The 18,199-nt window shown below is 40.2% G+C and overlaps 1 protein-coding gene across 2 annotated transcripts in view; it reads right to left on the bottom strand.

The window, feature by feature from the left end:
* Window positions 1-18,199, bottom strand: part of Alk (ALK receptor tyrosine kinase) — a 719,717-nt gene that overhangs the window by 218,371 nt on the left and 483,147 nt on the right. The window lies entirely within an intron of this gene.

Here is an 18,199-nt window from a genome sequence, read left to right as displayed (position 1 = left end):
TCCTTATACATCAGATTATCATCAAGGCAAAAGGACTCATTAGCAAAGCCGAGGACGCTGCTATAAAGCTATATCTGTCACTGTGAACAAAATACATGGCAGAGGTAAGGGCAACTGTGTGTTGTTAGTTGTTGATGTCTTATGTCTTTGTTACCCACACTCAATCTGATATCTGTATGCCAAGCATCATGACAGGTAGTGAGATACAGTGGCAACATGGTGGAATGAGTTGCTTGTGGTTGAGAGAGGGAGGTGAGGAGAGATGTCTGTGGTGTCTTGGCTACAACATTTATTAACAGCAAGATTTCAGTCAAATCACTTACCTCTTTGGCCTCATTATCTTTCACTGCAGACTACTGATATATCTGGCTTGTAAGTCAAGGGGCTTAGAGGTAAAATTTCACAAGAGATGCAGCATAAGTCCTGACACAGAGTAGATATAGGTTCAAATGGCTGTGCCCCAATTCTGAAGGAGCTACCAAATGGTACGGAAGCTTCCTAGTCATTGTTCTCTTGCTGTGAAGAGATACCATGACTCCTATAAAAGAAAGCATTTAATTGGGGGTCTTCCTCTAGGTTCAGAGGTTTAGTCCATTACCATCATGGCAGAAAGCATGGTGGTATATGTACATGGTGCTGGAGCAGTAGTTGAGAGCTATACCCTGATCTGCAGGCCAAGAGAGAGACACTGAGCTTTGCATGGGCTCAAAGCCCGCTCCCAGTGACATACTTTCTCCAATAAGGCCACAGCTCCTAATCCTTCTAATCCTTTCAAAGAGTGCCACCCACTCCTGAAAAGCATTAGAATATATAAGCCTATGGGAGCAATTCTTATTCAAATCACCACAGACAAAGAGAAACAAGAAAGGGTCTATTTTCAGAACTCTGGCCAGAGGTGCTTTGCCTACCTGCTTCCCAGGGAAACAGGAGTGACTGGTAGGCATTATTTAAAAAACATCATCATTTCAGGTCTTTGGTAGCTGTCTTAAGGAAATAAATAAGTGGACAGTAATTTGTTTACAAAAATATACTTAAATTCTACTAGAATTGTAAGAATCTGTTACATTTGAACCATGATCTGCTCTCTCATTTTTTTCCCTTTTAGTTCAATGTAATAGAAACACCACCGAGAACAAGTCTGCTCTTTTCTAACATCTGTACGTTGGGCCTGGTATCTCTCAGGAGAGACATGGCACAGCATCTTGCCTGGCTACATATGGTAAAGGCTGAATTCCAGGAGGATGTTGTAAAAGGCCTGTGCCTGTTTACTCCTTGCTCCTTCAGACATGACATCCAGAGAATACTGGAACCTTGATTGTTCTTACCATAGCTCAATGTAGGACAAAGGTTCCAAGCTGAGAGACACAAATTGAGAAGAGAACTGATATCTAGCAGTCTTCCCATAAAGCAAGACTCTGGCTCAACAAAAATATAATAGTTTGACTTTGACCCCAGAACCGTAACTCAGATACCTTATACAGAAAGAGAAGAAAGTTTCCAAAGTTCCTCCTCCCACCAATGGAACTGAATTCACTGGAACAGGGTATGTGTCGGGGATGGCATTGGATGGGGTGGGAGTCAAGTCACAGTATACTGTCCAAGGTAATGTTGATCCTGTTAGTAACAATTGGGAAGAAACAGATAGATTTGTAGGAGTAACAAGCTAAATGGTAGACCAGCTACTTAAACAACAATAAAAACCAAAGAGATTATAGAAAGTAACAGCTAATAAGAGGTTGCTTAAGGTAAGGGAAATAAAAATCTGTCCAAATCTTGGCCTTCAAAACTTCTGCAAAGAGACTCTCATTTAACTGGATCAACTAAGGAGCCCTTCAGAGCATTGCCAAAAATCAGGGGGGACAATCAGCTGACAATTAATGGGTCTGGTCACAACAAAGGCATTAGTCTCATCAAACCAACTAAACAAGGATGTCTGTATCTGAGGCTAAGTCCACTCAAGTGTAGCATTGTGAATGTCACAATGCAGGCAACCAGGCTTACCGAAGCCAAACAATGTCAAATCCATAGGTACAGAGGATGAGGGCACCAACATATCTTTGTAGGAGGCACAATTCAACTTATTGTTACCTACATATAAATGCATTATAATAGAAACACCAAAGACAAAGGGAAAACACAGAAAACATAAAGAACAAAATGGCTTGTCAGTTGCAAAGTAACTGCAGTAAGATTAACAAGAGACCCTCTTAACAGAAACGCCAGAGGATAGCAGGCAATCAAAGGAGTTCAAAGCATTGAAAGAAACATCCCTGTCAACCAAGACCCTGATATCTAGGGAAACTATCTTTGAACAAACAAAGATTAAAGAAAAGCATTCCCAGATCAACAAAACTAGATAGTCTATTGCCTGTAAATCTGCTTTATAAGTAATATTAAAGAAATTTCTTAAGGTATGTAACACCAGATATTAATTAATTACACAGACACAGACACAGACACACACAGACACACAGACACACACACACACACACACACACACACACACACACACCCCACTATTGAAAGTAACCATATTTATTCAGTTTAAAGATTTATGTTTAAAGTGTGCACACAAGTGTTCACAGAGGCCATAAGCGATCATTGGATCGCCTAGATCTTGATTAACAAGGCTCTCTGTGGATGCTGGAAACCATACTTAGGTCTTCTGCACGAATAATGCTTGCTTTTAACCACTGAGCCATCTAGGAGACATTTTAAATGTATATTTTCTCCTTCTCTCAATGGTTTATAAAAACAGTTGCATAAAAGAACATGCAAAATATATAAAATATATTTGGTAATAATAGCACAAAGATGGGGATGCAGTAAAGTTATACTGGACTGAGGAAATGAATTTTAATCCACAGGAACAAATTAAGAGAAATGGTAAATAAAAAAGTTAATATAACTAACACTATAAATATATACTTACTCTTTCTTCCCCCTCCCAGCTTATTTAAAGAACATAAAATTATATAAAGTAATAATTATAACAATGTATTCATTGTAGGGATTGTAATATATATAGTTGTAATATATACAACAATAATAGAATTAAAAAGCAAGAGGAAACAGAGCTATATGAGAATAATGCTTCTATATCTCACTGAAACTAAGTTACTATAAATCTGAAATAGATTACGTTAATTCAAGGCAAATATAGTAAGCTTTTAAAATCCCACTAAGGATCCAAAAGGAATATGGAGGAAAAAAAATCACAAAATTAAAAAGTTACTCTGAAAAATGTTAACTTAATTTAAAAAAGATAGTATTGATTCAAAGGAACAACAGAGATACCAGACTTACAGAAAAAATATTAGATGGCAGATGTAAATCCAAATATATTAATAATACCATTATTAAATACAGGTTAAATAGTAAAGTGAGAGTCTCCCTGACTGTGTGGATACTGGGAGAAGGAAAGCAACACCCACTGAGGTGTCCTCTGCAGTAGCCATGGATACTAACTCCTGTCAAGAAATAGTCTCTAGTGTAGAGAATATATCTAAAACTGTTGAAATCATGCCAATTATCTTCTTTAGCCACAACAAAAATATAAGTTAAGAGCAGGAACTACTCAGATGTGTCAATAAGTATGAATGAATGGTGGGTCAAAGAAAAATATGTGAATGACAGAGAAAAGTAGTTTAGATGAATGAAAAAGGTAAAATACATTAAAATGTGGAAAGGAGATGAAAAGATGGAAGAATGTTCAGAGGATGTTATATCAATGAATTTTCTATAATCAAAAAGGAAGATCAAATTGTCTCACCACCCACCTTAATATACTCCAATATGAAATTAATTAAATAAAATTAATTAGTGAAATTAAACTAAATCTAAGCAAGCAGGAATGAGTAAAAGAGAAAGGAGAAAAACAATGAAATCAAACTTGGTTCTTTGTGAAGGCCAGCAAAATTGGCAGAGGCACAGTTAGTTAACCAAGAATTAAAGAGAGAAGGAAGGAAGGAAGGAGGGAAGGAAGGAAGGAAAGAAAGAAAGGAGAGAGTCTGATTCACAGAGTAAGGAATGATAGAGAATTATTACTGATTTTATAGAAAGAATACAGATAATAGCAGAACACAACTAAGAGACCTTGTCAATACATGAGATATTTCACATGAAAAAAAAAAAAAAACAAAAAACCCTAAACACAAACTACTGAGAGTAACTCAAGCAGGAAATAGAAAATCCGAATAGAGAAAGAACGAGTAATGAGGCTAAATTAGTAATTTTAAAAATTCTTGCAAAGAACATACTAGGTCCAGATGTCTTTTCTGCTAAATCTAAATCTTAAGAAATAATATCATTTTCCTCACGAACTCTTACAAAAATAGAAGAAACACTTCTGTGTTCATCGACGATGCCAGTACTATCTTGATAAGACCACGTAGAACATCACGAGCAAGTTGCAGACCAGTATCTGTCATGGATGTAGATATAAATCTATATAAATCTACATGAAGAGTAGTAAACATAATCTGGCAACATAGGACAAAGAGGATAGGGCTGAAATAGCTATTGCTTGTTGCAAGATTGGTTAGATACTTCAAAGACAATTAGTGGAATACACAGTATCAAACGAGTAAGAGTAAAATAATTTCACAATTGGGATATACAGTACACTTGGTAAAATCTCTCATCCTCTTGCGCCAGCCTAAGCCACAAGCAAATTTTAGAAGATTTTCTTAAGCTAAAAAAGAAAATCTGTACAAAACTCCAGAATTGACATTATAGCTAATTATGAAAGACTGAATGCTTTCCTTTGAGATCAGAAAAAGACAAGAATATTAACTCATAACATTTCTATTCAATGCTGTACTAAAGGTTCTAGCCAGAGAAATTAGGTGAGATAAAAGAATTTAAAAACATTGACGTTACAAAGGAAAGATAACAATTCTTATCAAAACTATATCTTATAGACTATGTACAAAACTTAGAGTTTGGATCTTCAGTGTTGTCCAAATGTGTGTTATTTAAGGTTTAGCCTTCAGCTTATTGTTTTCTGATAGGTGGATCCTACTGGGCTTTCTCTGGTCATTGATGGTCTTCCCACACAATAGACAGTGGGACCCCAGCTCCTTTTCACACTGAGCCATTAGATGTGTAGTATTTTCATGGTACAGCCTCTGTTGTGGCATACCTTACTATGCTCTCAAAAGCAATGTGGCAGAGTAACCATGAAATAAATATTGCAAAACTGGGAGTTAAATAAACTTAATTTCTCTATATGTATATATCAAATATTTTTACAGATGTTATTAATAGATATCTAAAAACTATAAGCATATAATACTATTAGAAAAGTAATAATACTCCAATTACTCTGCTAGAATCTTAGGTAGAGAGAGTAAAAATTGACAAGCTGATTCTAAAATTCATGTGGAATTTCAAGGGACCCCAAAAAAGTGAAACAGTCTGTAGTAAGAAGAATGACGTTAAGTTCTTGCTTTTAAAACTTACTATCATACAACCATTTTGAAGCCAAAGTCTTTAATAGATACATACTATATGTAGTAAAAAAGAACTGGAATGAAACTCAGAATTTATGGTCTATTGATTTGTGTATATGTTGAGACTTTTCAAAAATTTTTTTCTTTGTGAGTGTTGTTCTTTCACAATTCCAAGCATGTACACTATGCATGAGTCCTACGGAGTTTAATTACGACCATCTACGTGAGCCTGAGTTTGGAACTAAACATTCACAGCCTGATGGCCTCACTAGTAGATGTATAAATGGACTATGCCTCCTCTTCCAGAATTTCTTGGTTGTCAGTTGATCAGCAGTATGTGGTAGGACCCCGTGATTCCTGCCCCTCCTCCACAGTTACTTGTTGATAGTTGCCTCACCATTAAAACAATTCAATGAGAAAAATTATATTAATTTTAAATAGTCCCTGTGTCAACTGGATAGGCAACATAACAAAATGAAGTTGGACTCATACTTCATATCATATCATATCATATCAAATGTGAATGTAAAACCAAAATACTTCTACACAGGAGTAACATAAGGGCAAGCATTCACACCCTTAGACTTGGTAATGGCAATTCTTTGATGTGACATGCAAACCACAATCAAAGAAAGACAAAAAGAGGAAAATCAGAGAATTCACAGAATTTGAAAACATGAGTCCTTCAATGATTCCACTGGGGAAGTAAAAAACCATCACAGAGAATGGGAGAAAATAATTGGAAGGCATACTGCCGATATGGGACTTGTATCTATAATACATAAAGAATCACACTCAATAGCAAAAAGACAAATACTCAAGTTTTAAAGTGCACCAAGAATTCTACAAAGTAACAGCAGAGAAACTTTTGAGGATGGCTGTGTGGTAAATATTTTAGACTTCCCTCTAGCATAACCACTCAGTGACTGTTACATGAAAATGGCCATAGAAGATGTGTAACAGGCAAGCATGGCTGGGCTCCAATAAAATTTTATTTACAAAACAGGTGGCTGGTTTATGTAAGCCACAGTTTGTCAACCCTTGCCCTAGAGCAACCCTTACAAAATAAAAGCAAGTTACAGATAATAAGTAAACTCTAGAAATAAAATGTGATATACGAACCTACTTAGACTGTGGTTGATGCTTACTGATGGACACAAAGAGAGCAGTTAATGAAAACTTCTAACAGATGAATAAGGAAATGAATGAGATAAGCCAGAGTTCACCAATTGTCTATGCTCCTCATGGAACTCTCTTCTTTAGTTTTACCCAAGTCTTCTGAAACCCTGTCTCAGGGCACCTTAACAGAGGACTTCGGAAAGAAAGCATTCCTGGTGTAGTCTGCCACCCTTCCAGAAGGAACAGAGATGGGCATGCGTGCAAAGTCAACATGAGATGGCTGGACTGCAAGGGGATTACAAGAGGGGTTCTCACAATAATCTCTTCTGCATGCGTGAGTGTGCACGCAAGCATACACAGAGAGAGGGGGGAGAGAGAGAGAGAGGGGGGGGGCAGGCAGGGAGGGGGAGGGAGGGAGGGAGGAAGGAGGGAGGGAGGGGGAGAGAGAGAGAGAGAGGGGCAGGCAGGGAGGGGGAGGGAGGGAAGGAGGGAGGGAGGGAGGGAGGGAGGGGGAGAGAGAGAGAGAGAGAGGGGCAGGCAGGGAGGGGGAGGGAGGGAGGGAGGGAGGAAGGGAGGGAGGGAGGGGGAGAGAGAGAGAGAGAGAGAGAGAGAGAGAGAGAGAGAGAGAGAGAGAGAGAGAGAATAGTAAGCCAGCTGAAAGTAAAGGGAAAATTGAGTTACGTGACTCCATCAAATGATTTCTGATGCATGACAGGGCGGGATGGAGCACGCCTCAGAAACAAACCAAATGAGAGATATGGGAAGACACCAGGCTTTCAGGTTGTGTTCTCTACAGTCATTAATGAGTATGTAAGACGATGTCTGGGAGACACAAGACCACACTGAGCCGAGCTAATGGACTCAGAAGGAGATGGAAGTCAATCCACTTGACCCTGATAGCTGACTGATTCTGAATTTTAGCCCAAACTAAATTACAAATGGAAACCACTAAAGTGATTTTTCCCCATGTTTAGTGACTTACTCTAGGCACATGAGGATGACAAGTTATGTTGTTTAGATTTTATTTTTTTTCTCAGGATGTTGTTCAAACTGCCTGCTCTCTTGATTTAGTGAGACCAGGGGTAGTATAGTCTGTGGTAGCGTAGTCTGTAGCCAAGAACATGGACTTGGGACATTATTTAGTAGGAGTATACCCCTGGTGAAGGCTGCCTGTGGATTTGGGGTCCCCTGAAATCCTTTGCTATCATTCTTTAGATAGAAGCTGAGTCAATCTGAGAATTGCTAATTGACAATTGTCCCATCAAACATAGGCCTGAATGCTCCAACACACAAGGCACTTTGTGGACCCAGCTGTGAATCTAATTCTAGCTTCAGACACTCTCAGGTTAGTAGGGATGAGCGTGTTTGAATCTAGTTTAGGCTACTGTCAGCATTTTATCCACTCCTAAGGATATGGCTGTGGGTGGGTAGACTTCAGCACAAAGAGAACTCTGAGGGGACCCTCTCAACTCCTGAGGCCTTACAGGCAGCTCTCTTTCTGATACATATTTCTCAGGATCACCAAGGGACAAATAGCTTTGGATTTGTATAACTGGAATATTTATGTAATGGTTAAATGTGTCAGTTTCCATGCTGGCTATGCATCTACAATTCCACTTTCTCTCTTCCAAAAGTTAACAGAACACGGTGAGCTGCTCAGTGGTTAAAATGGGTGCCATCGCATTTGGTGTGTGGTCTGGCACTTTGTTCACCAATCTCTTTCAAGTCATTCATCCAGACATGCCCTTCAGCCTGTCTTTGTCTCTCAGCGAGGCGGAGTGGAATATGCTCCAGCTAGGAAGAAACCTGAGTCCTAGCCCCAGCTCCCCTGCTTGCCAGCTACATATAAGCCATCAATCATTTTCCTGCTCTGAGTTTCCTTATCTATATTGAGAGGAAATAGGGAATCAATAAGATCCTTCCACACCGTGTCATCTACAATTTCACATAATCAACAAGATGCCCTCTCTTATAGGACCCTTAAGGAGAAGCTATAATTGTTTCCAAAATGACAGGGCAATGTCCAACGACTGCAGGTGAGTATTATTATTACTCTGTTGGATGCATAGAAGGGACTTTGGGATGCACACCCAATGAGCACTCTGATTGGTTAAGTGATTGTTTCTCAGATTCCTGTGGTCCACCAAAGTGCTTCTCAATCTTTTACATGCACGAATATGGCAGGAATATTGTGTTAAAACAGATTCTGACTTAGTAGTTGTGGCCTATGCTGCAGTCTCAATATTTCTCACAAGGTTATTGCTCATATGGATGTTGACCTCAAACTGAGTATCAAGATTCCAGAAGGGTTTTTGATGAAGAAACACCAGACCTGTAATAGGAGGCTAGATGTCTTATATAAGACAATACAGTGTCAGTCAATTTGTGTCCCTGCCAGTGTATACTCAAACCAGAGCCTATAAGTGCTCAATTACTAATTGTATTTTTATTCTTTATAGTGAAGGTTCGGTGATGTCTTTTGTTTTGTTTTTAGTCACCAATGGAAATACACTCCAAAATGGCTTCCCCATCAGTGGTATAGTGTCCCATTTTGCCCATGTTAGGCTTCCTTATAGACCAGTTTTAATGGGATGTCCTCAAAGTCTTTCAAAATTGAAAGCTTCTCTGAGCCTGGCTTCTGGGTCCATCTAGAGTCATTCCATATGTTTTAAGAGATGGGGAAGGATGGGAATGGGTGTATGGCCTTTGGCTTGGACCAGTTTTTAGGAAGAATATTTTTCCTAGCACTTCACCATTTACACCTGGATGAGACTACTCTTATGCTGTCTCTGGTTAGATGGGATAGACATAAAGCTCAAGAATAAACATTAAAGACCTCGCCTCCATCCTGTGCACCTATACAGCATGCTTCAAAGACATATACTGTCCTTTAAAAAGAAGACAAAGGACCCTAGTGATCTAATTAACATGGGATTCAAGCAAGGGTGGATTACTGGGAATGGCTTGTTGCTTTTCTGAAAGTCGAGAGAGAAGAATTTGTCCTGAGGCCCACCCCCACCTTGCTTTGTCTCCTCAGAAGATCAGGTTCCTATCGATTGTTCTCTTATGAATGATTTGCATGGCTCAAATGGAAACATGTTTATCAATTTAAGCTCCGGCTTGTCATAACGTGTTTCTTCCTGACTGTGCCGTGCGTTATTTGGAAGCAAGGCTAGTTGAGTCATAAATATTTCAATGTTCAGTACTTGCTTCTGTGACCTGGCTCTAAATCAGTCGATAAGTGATAACAATGGCTTGGTCTCCAATGTATGGGGAGTTCTGATAATCCACATGATTAAAATTCATAAGATAGGTATTTGTCACAGTAACACTTAACTGACAAAGCAAGGACACTGGTCTCTTCCAAACTCATATAAGGACCATTTTATATCACAGACTTGCCTTCCAGCTCTGATGCACATGGCTGGGCTCTTGGCTGGGTGATGAAGCAATTGTGTCTTTTCCCATTAGGTCAGTGGGGAACCCATTTACAAGGGAATAGTCAATTTTGAATCACAAATCATCAGAACTGGAAAGAATAATAGAAATCATTTAGCCCCAAACTGTCATTCTCTAGATGCGGAAACAGATCTAGTGAATTGAACTGATTTACACAAGATAACACCATTGGTTAAAGCGATGTCTTTCTAGGTGGTGAAGCTAAAGAAGTATCTGACCTATATCATCAGAGCCACTGAGAGATCCCAGTTTAGAACATTTTCCCATTTCTATCAATATTTTTACTTCTGTCTCTGGCCAAAAACAAATGAAAATAACTAAATCAATTAAAGAAAACAATGGGGTCTCAACCACTCAACACTTATTCATAACACAAAAATCATATTGAGTCTTTTCTGAACAGGGATTCCAAACATTAAATCCTTAAGGAACCATTGACCATTCCCTCCAGGAACTTGAAACTCATTTATCAATGACTCAGAGGGGCCTTCAGTATCACCAAGAGGACCATTTTCCTCATCCAATAGTAATGTCTTTATGCATCTATGAGGGGTGATCCTGAAGATGCCATCCGCAAGAGACAGCATGGCATCCATTTCTGAACACAAAGTGTATTCTTTGGAATGTATTGGCTTGACCACCAAGTTCAGTGGAGGACAATTTCACTTCTGTGTCCTCAAATGGGGCTGGCAGTGGAGTATTGCTTTCTCTTTCAATTGTTCTTTTGAAAACACCACAGAGAAAGGTGAAAATGTTTCATGATGACTGCCTGAGGTCATGGTAGCACTAACGGGAGCTCAGATTTGAAAAAGGGTAAATTTGACTGCTAAGGCAACATGAGCATTTCTCTCTCTCTCTGACAACTGAGAAACTGTGTTACAAGCTGCCAGTGAAATGGATGTGGGCAGTTTGGTCCACAGTTTCATAAAGGTGGGTTTCATTAGGCCTCTAAGGTCCTTTCTTCTTACTGGCTATTCATGTCACCTTTCTCATTTTTGTAAATTTTAGTTTTCTATATAACACACCTTTGATAATGGTAAGCTTTGTCTTGTGTATAACCTTGCTGCCAAGACTGATAGGAATAAACAAATAACAGAAAGAAAGAAGGTGGACTGCCCCAAGCCTTCTCTCTAATAATGCAAGAACAATTCAGGAGCAACGTCTTATAAAACCACCAGGAGGGCTTGAACTCTTTGGATGTTTGATAGGTATTTAAAATTTCCCCACACATTGTCATGATTTGGATGGGATTTATTCCCTAGAGGTTCATTTGCTGGAGACCTGGGAACTTTAAAAGGTAGGGCCTAATGGAAGTTCTTTAGGTTGTGGGGAAGAGATTAAGATAAATCTCATCAGATCCCTGAGGGAGCTCATGTACCAGTGAGTTGTCACAAAGGCCTGAATCTGACCTTTGAGTCTGGTGACAGGGTCTAGTATTTCCTTCATCATGCCATGCATGGTGCCAACCCAACCAGTCTTGGAGTTTTAACCTTCAAACTGAACCAAACCAATCTCTTGTGTTTATAAAGTTGCTTGGGTTCAAGTATTTTGTTATAGTAGTAAAACAGGGACTAAAACATTGATAGACATCAACTAGCTTTGCTACATTTCCCTGTCTACTGAGGTGGAAATGACTAGGAAGACAGGGACCTTCCGCCACCATGCCGTTTCCAAGTTCTCTTTGCCTACTGCTCAGGGGACTGCTTTCTAATGTTGTCATTTTTCAGGTGATGTTCCGGCATGAAATTATTATCTCCAAACTCTCCTCCTACATCATTTTCATTAGCCCCTGTAAATTAATCTGGTTCGGCTAAAGCTATTAGCTGAGATATGGCCGGCATCAAGAGTTCATCATCTATCAGGTATTGTGAGGTCTTTGAGAAAAGCCCCCTTTCCACAGAGGCCAATTTTGTTGCTATCACACTGATGTTCTCTCATCAGCTGATAGCGCTCTATTAGCCCATCAAGCCCAGTTTTTAATGGCCTATCCAAATCTGTGACCGCAATTCAATTTCCACTCCACACTTGTGGTTCCTTGATACCTTGGAATTCTTTAAACCTGCTTGATTAGCCTTCTGAGGCAAATGACTCAGTCATTTTAAGTTTTATGAAATATCTGTGCACTTTGATCATAGACCAGCCAGAGGAGAAAATGGTTCTGAAATCTTCCTCAAACCATTCAGCACAAAGCCTAATGTGTATGTGATATGGAATTCCACAGGAGTGAGAGATTTGGGCATGCAAAAAGAACCAAACCCATGATTGGGTCCAGGATTTGATTAAAGTGGTGCCTTTTGAGGGAACCAAATGGAGTTGGGATTCCACGGCTTCCTACTCATAGTACCTGCCCCACAGTGGGGGCTCACTGTCAAGTTAAACAATTCAGTGTGTGTTTGTTCCTCCTTAGGGCGAATCTCAGTGGATGCACAAGCACAGTGAAGGGCACATGCTTCTCCTTAATTATTCTTCTTTATGTTTTTTCCCCTCCCTCCCTCTTACTTTTTCTTTCCCACCTACTCTGAATAGATTTAATTTTGAAAGCATTTGCAGGATATGTGTTCAGAAAAAGCCTATTTGTTTGAGAAAGGAAAGAGAAGCCCTCAACATTCCCAGCTAGGACATCTGATTCCCTCCTTAGATCTGAACACAGAATGTGATGCTCAGACATGTTAATCCTTGCTGTGACGGCCTCTGAGGGAAAACGAGTAAGGAAGAGATTTTGGCTCACACTGTCAGAGGCTTCAGTGCATCATGCTAGGAAGGGTGTGGCGGTGGCTGCAGCTTACTTAATGGCAAGCAGAGGGCAAAGAGAGAAAATGCCAGTATCACATGACTTTCTTTCCCCCTTTTATTTTATCTGAGCTCCTGGGTGGGGGTGACCACAGTCATGGTTGGTCTTCCTCTCAGTTATTCCTCTTTAGAAATGCCTTCATAGAGGTTTCCAGAGGGGTGTGTTCCTAATCTCTCAGTCAAATCAATAGTCCAGACGAAGTGTCAGTCTCATACATGAGCTCATCCATAACAAGGCAAAGGAAGACCAGTTCTGTGTGTAGATAAAAATAAGATCATGGGCTATATGCAAAAAAACTATACACACTGTATATAGTGATCCATGTCTTTAAACCCAGCACTCAGTCAGCATGTAGATGCAAGCAGCTCTCTTGATACCTTGGAATTCTTTAAACCTGCTTGATTAGCCTTCTGAGGTAAAGAGTCTGAGGCCACCCTGGTCTATCTGGTGAGTTTTAGGTCTAGATAATGAGTTTTAGACAGTGCCCAAATAAAGAAAACACACACACACACACACACACACACACACACACACACAGAGAGAGAGAGAGAGAGAGAGAGAGAGAGAGAGAGAGAGAGAGAGAGAGAGAGAGAGTCTTTTCCTACTTGTTTACAAATGACAACTTGATTCTCATTCTGACATTTACTCCCAGTAAGGATGATGCCCAATGATGTTCAAATGCCCAATCCTGGGTATTTCCTTTTTTATGACAGTATACAGTTAGAACAAGCTCCTGGTTTTGTAGGTCTTCTCTCAGATTATCCAACCAAAGTCCAAAGTTTATAATAATTTTTCTGTCATTCTCTTATGAAGTGCCTGCCATCTTTATTCTTCAATGCTACAGGCAGTAACTAATCAAACTTCTTTAACTATGGGTATCTTCCTGTGGTATATGACTGAAGGTACCTGGCAAGTGGGAAAAATAATCATTAAATTGCAACTTACATGTTGAAAACCTTTCTCAGCCTTATCTTAGTCTTAATGATGAAATGGATGAGGAAGATGAGTGTTTATTATTGAACCTATTTTTTTCTAATTAGGAAATACAAGGGTTTATCTTGAAAAAATGCAAAGAAGTTAGTAGAGTCTAATTCGGGGTGTATCTGGGAGGGCTTGTCTAAAGAGCATTCACCAATGGGAGGGGGACCTGTTTTGATTGTAGCCCAATAGGATGGTGGTCCAGATAAAATAAAATGGGAAGTCTCTGCTTCTTGATTGCCAAAAGGTGAGCTATCCTGCTCTACCATTAACTTGGTAGGCTGCAACCAGAAACCAAGAATATTTTTCTTCTCTTCAATTACTTTTCTCCGACATTTTCTTATAAAAATAGAACACTGACTTCCACAGCAACTGAGACTATGTATGGGTGTATGAGTTGTGTTATTTAAAGCATCTAAGAGCATCTTAGAGTCAGGGTTCAAGTTGGATATTCTTGTTACATATTCAGAGTCCTACCCCTCATTTTCTGGTCATAGAATGAAGAAGTCCCTTACCTGTTTGTCCTTTAGTATGTCACCAATTAAGCGATTGCTGGTGAACAGGGGATGAGATGGGTGATGGGCGGGTACCATCATACAGGAAACATTTCTAATATCTTACAAATACTTGCAGAAACAAAGTCAACATTTTTCCAAAAGAAAATAAAGCTTAAACATTTTGTACTTGAAAGAGAACTCAGATGAATGTTCAACTTGAGATGCAGAGCAAAGGAATTTGCAATTAGTTGCTGCATCTGGCAGCAAGGATAGTCTTCCAGCCCTCCCCTCAGAAGTCTGGACTTGGGGACACTGAGGGGGAGCCAAGGAGCCCTACAGATGTCCATCCATTCATCCTGAATCAAAGAATTTGAGGTAAGTGCTTTGGGATGACCTGCTGTCTGTCTTTGGTGGGGGCACTCAGGACAAACTTGTCCTCGGGGCTGTGAGAATCAATGAGATAATCTGAAATATTCCTTGGGGCTCTCACTGATTCTAGAAGAATGGAATTCTGTACTACTCCTAGATGCCAGTTTCTTCATTGGATTCTGGGGTCCACTTACCTCTGTTGAGCTTTGCTCTCTCTAAATCAGTCCTACTTGTAGAGTCTAAACCAAACCCTTGAATCCTCTCTAACCCGGATAGTGCCACAACTAATCCTCTCTAATCCGGATAGTTGTGGATTTGGTTTAATGGTACTTTGGTTTGATTCCCCCCACATTACATAGGAATCTGCACATTGGCATGACCGTTGCTGAGGGACCCAGCCCTCAGTTGTTTTTGAGTGGGAAGTAAAGATTCTGGCTGCCAATGGCTGGGCAGGGAGACAGAGGTGAGACTTCTAGGATTTGTGGACAGGGACTGGAGGGTCGGGGTGGGATAGAGCTGCCATGCTGGGAAAGCACTAGCTGCCAAGCCTGAGAGCTACAGAAGAGAGAGCATAGCAGTCATGTAAGAGCTAGGGAAGAGTGGCCCAGTCCCCCTCTCCATTGGGTCTAGGGCAATAATGATGGAGTAAATAATAACTCAGGAATATTGGAAGGAGGTGTTAGCTTTGTGGAGGTTTGGAAGTGGCCCAGCTGTTGAACTGTTTATGGCATATTAAAATATAAGGCTGTGTGTGTGTGTGTGTGTGTGTGTGTGTGTGTGTGTGTGTGTGTGTACATCTTTCATTCATGAACATTGGGGGGGGGTAGCAAGGAATGTGCCACAGCCACCAGGTTGATTAATTGGCAACTGCAACACCAATGAAAGACACAAAGTAGAGGGCTCTACAAATCTCAGAGTCAAAGGTGTACTCCAGGCTATTCCAGAATTCAAACTTTACCTTGGTGCTTTTATTGGTCATAAGAGCTACACCCTTGAAAGCTAACACTTTATATACACAAGAGGTTTTTTTTTAAACAGATCTGCCCACATGTCAAGGCATGGTCTCCTCTCTCTCCTACCTGGTATTCCGTAGTGTTGATGGTACATGTAACTACCGCAAATAAATCAGGGAGAAAGTTTCAGTTGACAAATTATGTGTTCTCATGTTATTTTAATATGCACAGCATGGGTATAAGCTCCTTATGCATATAGCTCTTGCTTGCTATTAAAACCAAACAACAATTCAATAACTACTTAATATAAAGTCAATATAAATGTACCAAACCATATAGTTCAAATTAGCAGATCAATTCAACGCTCTGGCAAGTGCTGTGTACTGAAACAATGTTACGGCTCACAGAGAAAGCAGTTCATAAACACATCGTACTCAGGTTTTGTTTATGGGCTAAATTGCCTTTCAAACAGATGTGCTGGAATACTCTCCTCTTTTACTTATGAATATGACCATATATGGAGTCTTTGCAGATGTCATCAAGTTAAATGAGGTGATCAGGGCGGGACCTAGTCAGCATGACTAGTAAGGAAAATGTGGAAGAAACCTAAACAGAGGCTACGTGATGATGGAGACAGAGACTGGAGGGACACTTACATAAGACACAGAAAGCTTAGGGTTAGTGGCCACAAGAAGCTAGATAAAGTTTCAGCAGCAGTATGGATGAGGCTTTAGATTCCCTACCTTTCAGGACTACAAGCAAATGGGTTGTCTAGTTTGTAGCTCAATATTACAGCATCTCTGGCAAGTGAATGTAAGTCTTTAGCTGTTGACCTGCCATGCTATTTGGGGTGTGTGATGGATTAAAATTTCCAGAAGGTTTTCGGCAGACTAACCATGGTCAACCCCTTTATCAGGTCCTCTGTGAGCATGAGGGCATTGATCCTACAAAGTCAGCCTCAATTTTTTCCCCATGTTTATGGCAATCGAAGAACCATCATTCCTGCCTAAGTGATAGAAAACAAAGCTCGAGGGTAAAGGTGAAGATGCTCTCTTTCTGATTAGCTCTGAGATCAAAACATCATTTAAATTATCATGGAGAACTCTTGGAGGCATCTCTATCTGTGGATTCTGATTTGGGGAGCAAGAGTGTTCATTTCCTGTTCCCTTTTGCTTTTCCTGATTCTGTCTTCTGCTTTTGACTCCTGGTTGGAAACTCATAGGTCAACAGCCTATGACTCTAATAGTCAACTATGGACTTCTACTTTCTACCAGGCTTGACCCATCTTGTCCTTTAAAAGCACTTGGTAAACTGTCTTTCTCAGGTTCTTTGGCAAGAGTTACAGAATAGGTGTCTTCCTGTTGTAGCCTAACATGCCTAGAAGGTATTCTGTTTCCTCATCAGGATAAGAACTATCCAGGAACAGGGCAGGCATGTAGGAGCCCTAGAAATCTAATAGGTAGGTAGGTACATGGTTCCCAAGTCAGTTCCATAATTTTATCAGATCTCCCTGTGCCTAGAGCAGACAGGAAAGTGATAATGTATTTCTAGAACTTGGGGAATGGGCTATTTTACAACTGACTGAAAATACATCAGTATTTTAATAGCCATCAAAATCACAGCCATGTAGAACATGTGAATATCAGCTCCAAACTAGAAACCATAGAAAAACCTATTAGGAGCTTCCAAGACGTGTGCTGGCTAGGTGTTTCTGAAGACCTTGACGTGAGCGTCATGGGTGTACTGGGCTTCAAGGGGCATGGCTTCCTTCCAGACATTGGCAGAAACAGAAATATCTCTCCTTCCTCTGCAGCTCAGCCATGCCCCTCTGCTCTATCCATCTGGGCCCATTGTGAGGCTAGTAAAACCTTATAGTCATAGGAAAGAAACCAACTTTTAGTTATGCTGTCTTACAGAGGCACAAATCATTTGCAAACAAGCTAAATTAACACTAATTGAGAAGCAGATGTCCGACTCCTTCTCTGGAACTCACTGGTTCATCATTCAACTTTCCACAGCAAGCAGTCTCCTAGGTACACTGAAGCATACCTAAGATCACTAATGGCAAACCCGAACTGTGCCTGCCCTCCCTTTCCTCTGGCAGACATTTCTTCCTGCTCTATTATAATCCTCATGATAATGCCACTTGACCAGTAAATAGAGCATCTGTCGGAAGAATGCATCGAATCCAAAAACCTTATGTACTAGGAGCTTCGGGGTGTTAATTACTCAAATTACCCATCAACGCCATTGTTACTTTCGTTCCTCTGATAAATTTTAAAAAATGTTGAGTCTTCTAAGCATGAATCCAGTTGGGCCAGAAGTTTTCCCATAAATATGGATTGGAATCCTGGTTTCTCCATAATAGCCTAACTAAGTGTGCGTGATGCAGTCAGCACTGGCCTGGACATCAGAAGTCCAGGGTTTCGGTCCTGACTCCCTTGCTGTGTGAACTTGCAATCACAAAGGCCTTAAGCTTCTGGGTTTCAATTTGTTTGTTTGTAAAAGGGCAACGTTGACCAAGTCATTGGCAGCATTTCTTCAGCGTCAAAAACTTCTCTGAAGCTAGCTCGAGAGTGA

The sequence above is a fragment of the Rattus norvegicus genome, chromosome 6 (assembly GCF_021556685.1).
Source record: "Rattus norvegicus strain SHRSP/BbbUtx chromosome 6, alternate assembly SHRSP_T2T, whole genome shotgun sequence".
NCBI classification, from domain to species: Eukaryota; Metazoa; Chordata; class Mammalia; order Rodentia; family Muridae; genus Rattus; species Rattus norvegicus.
Note: the sequence above shows the minus strand (reverse complement) of the source record. Positions and strands in the feature narration are given on the sequence as shown.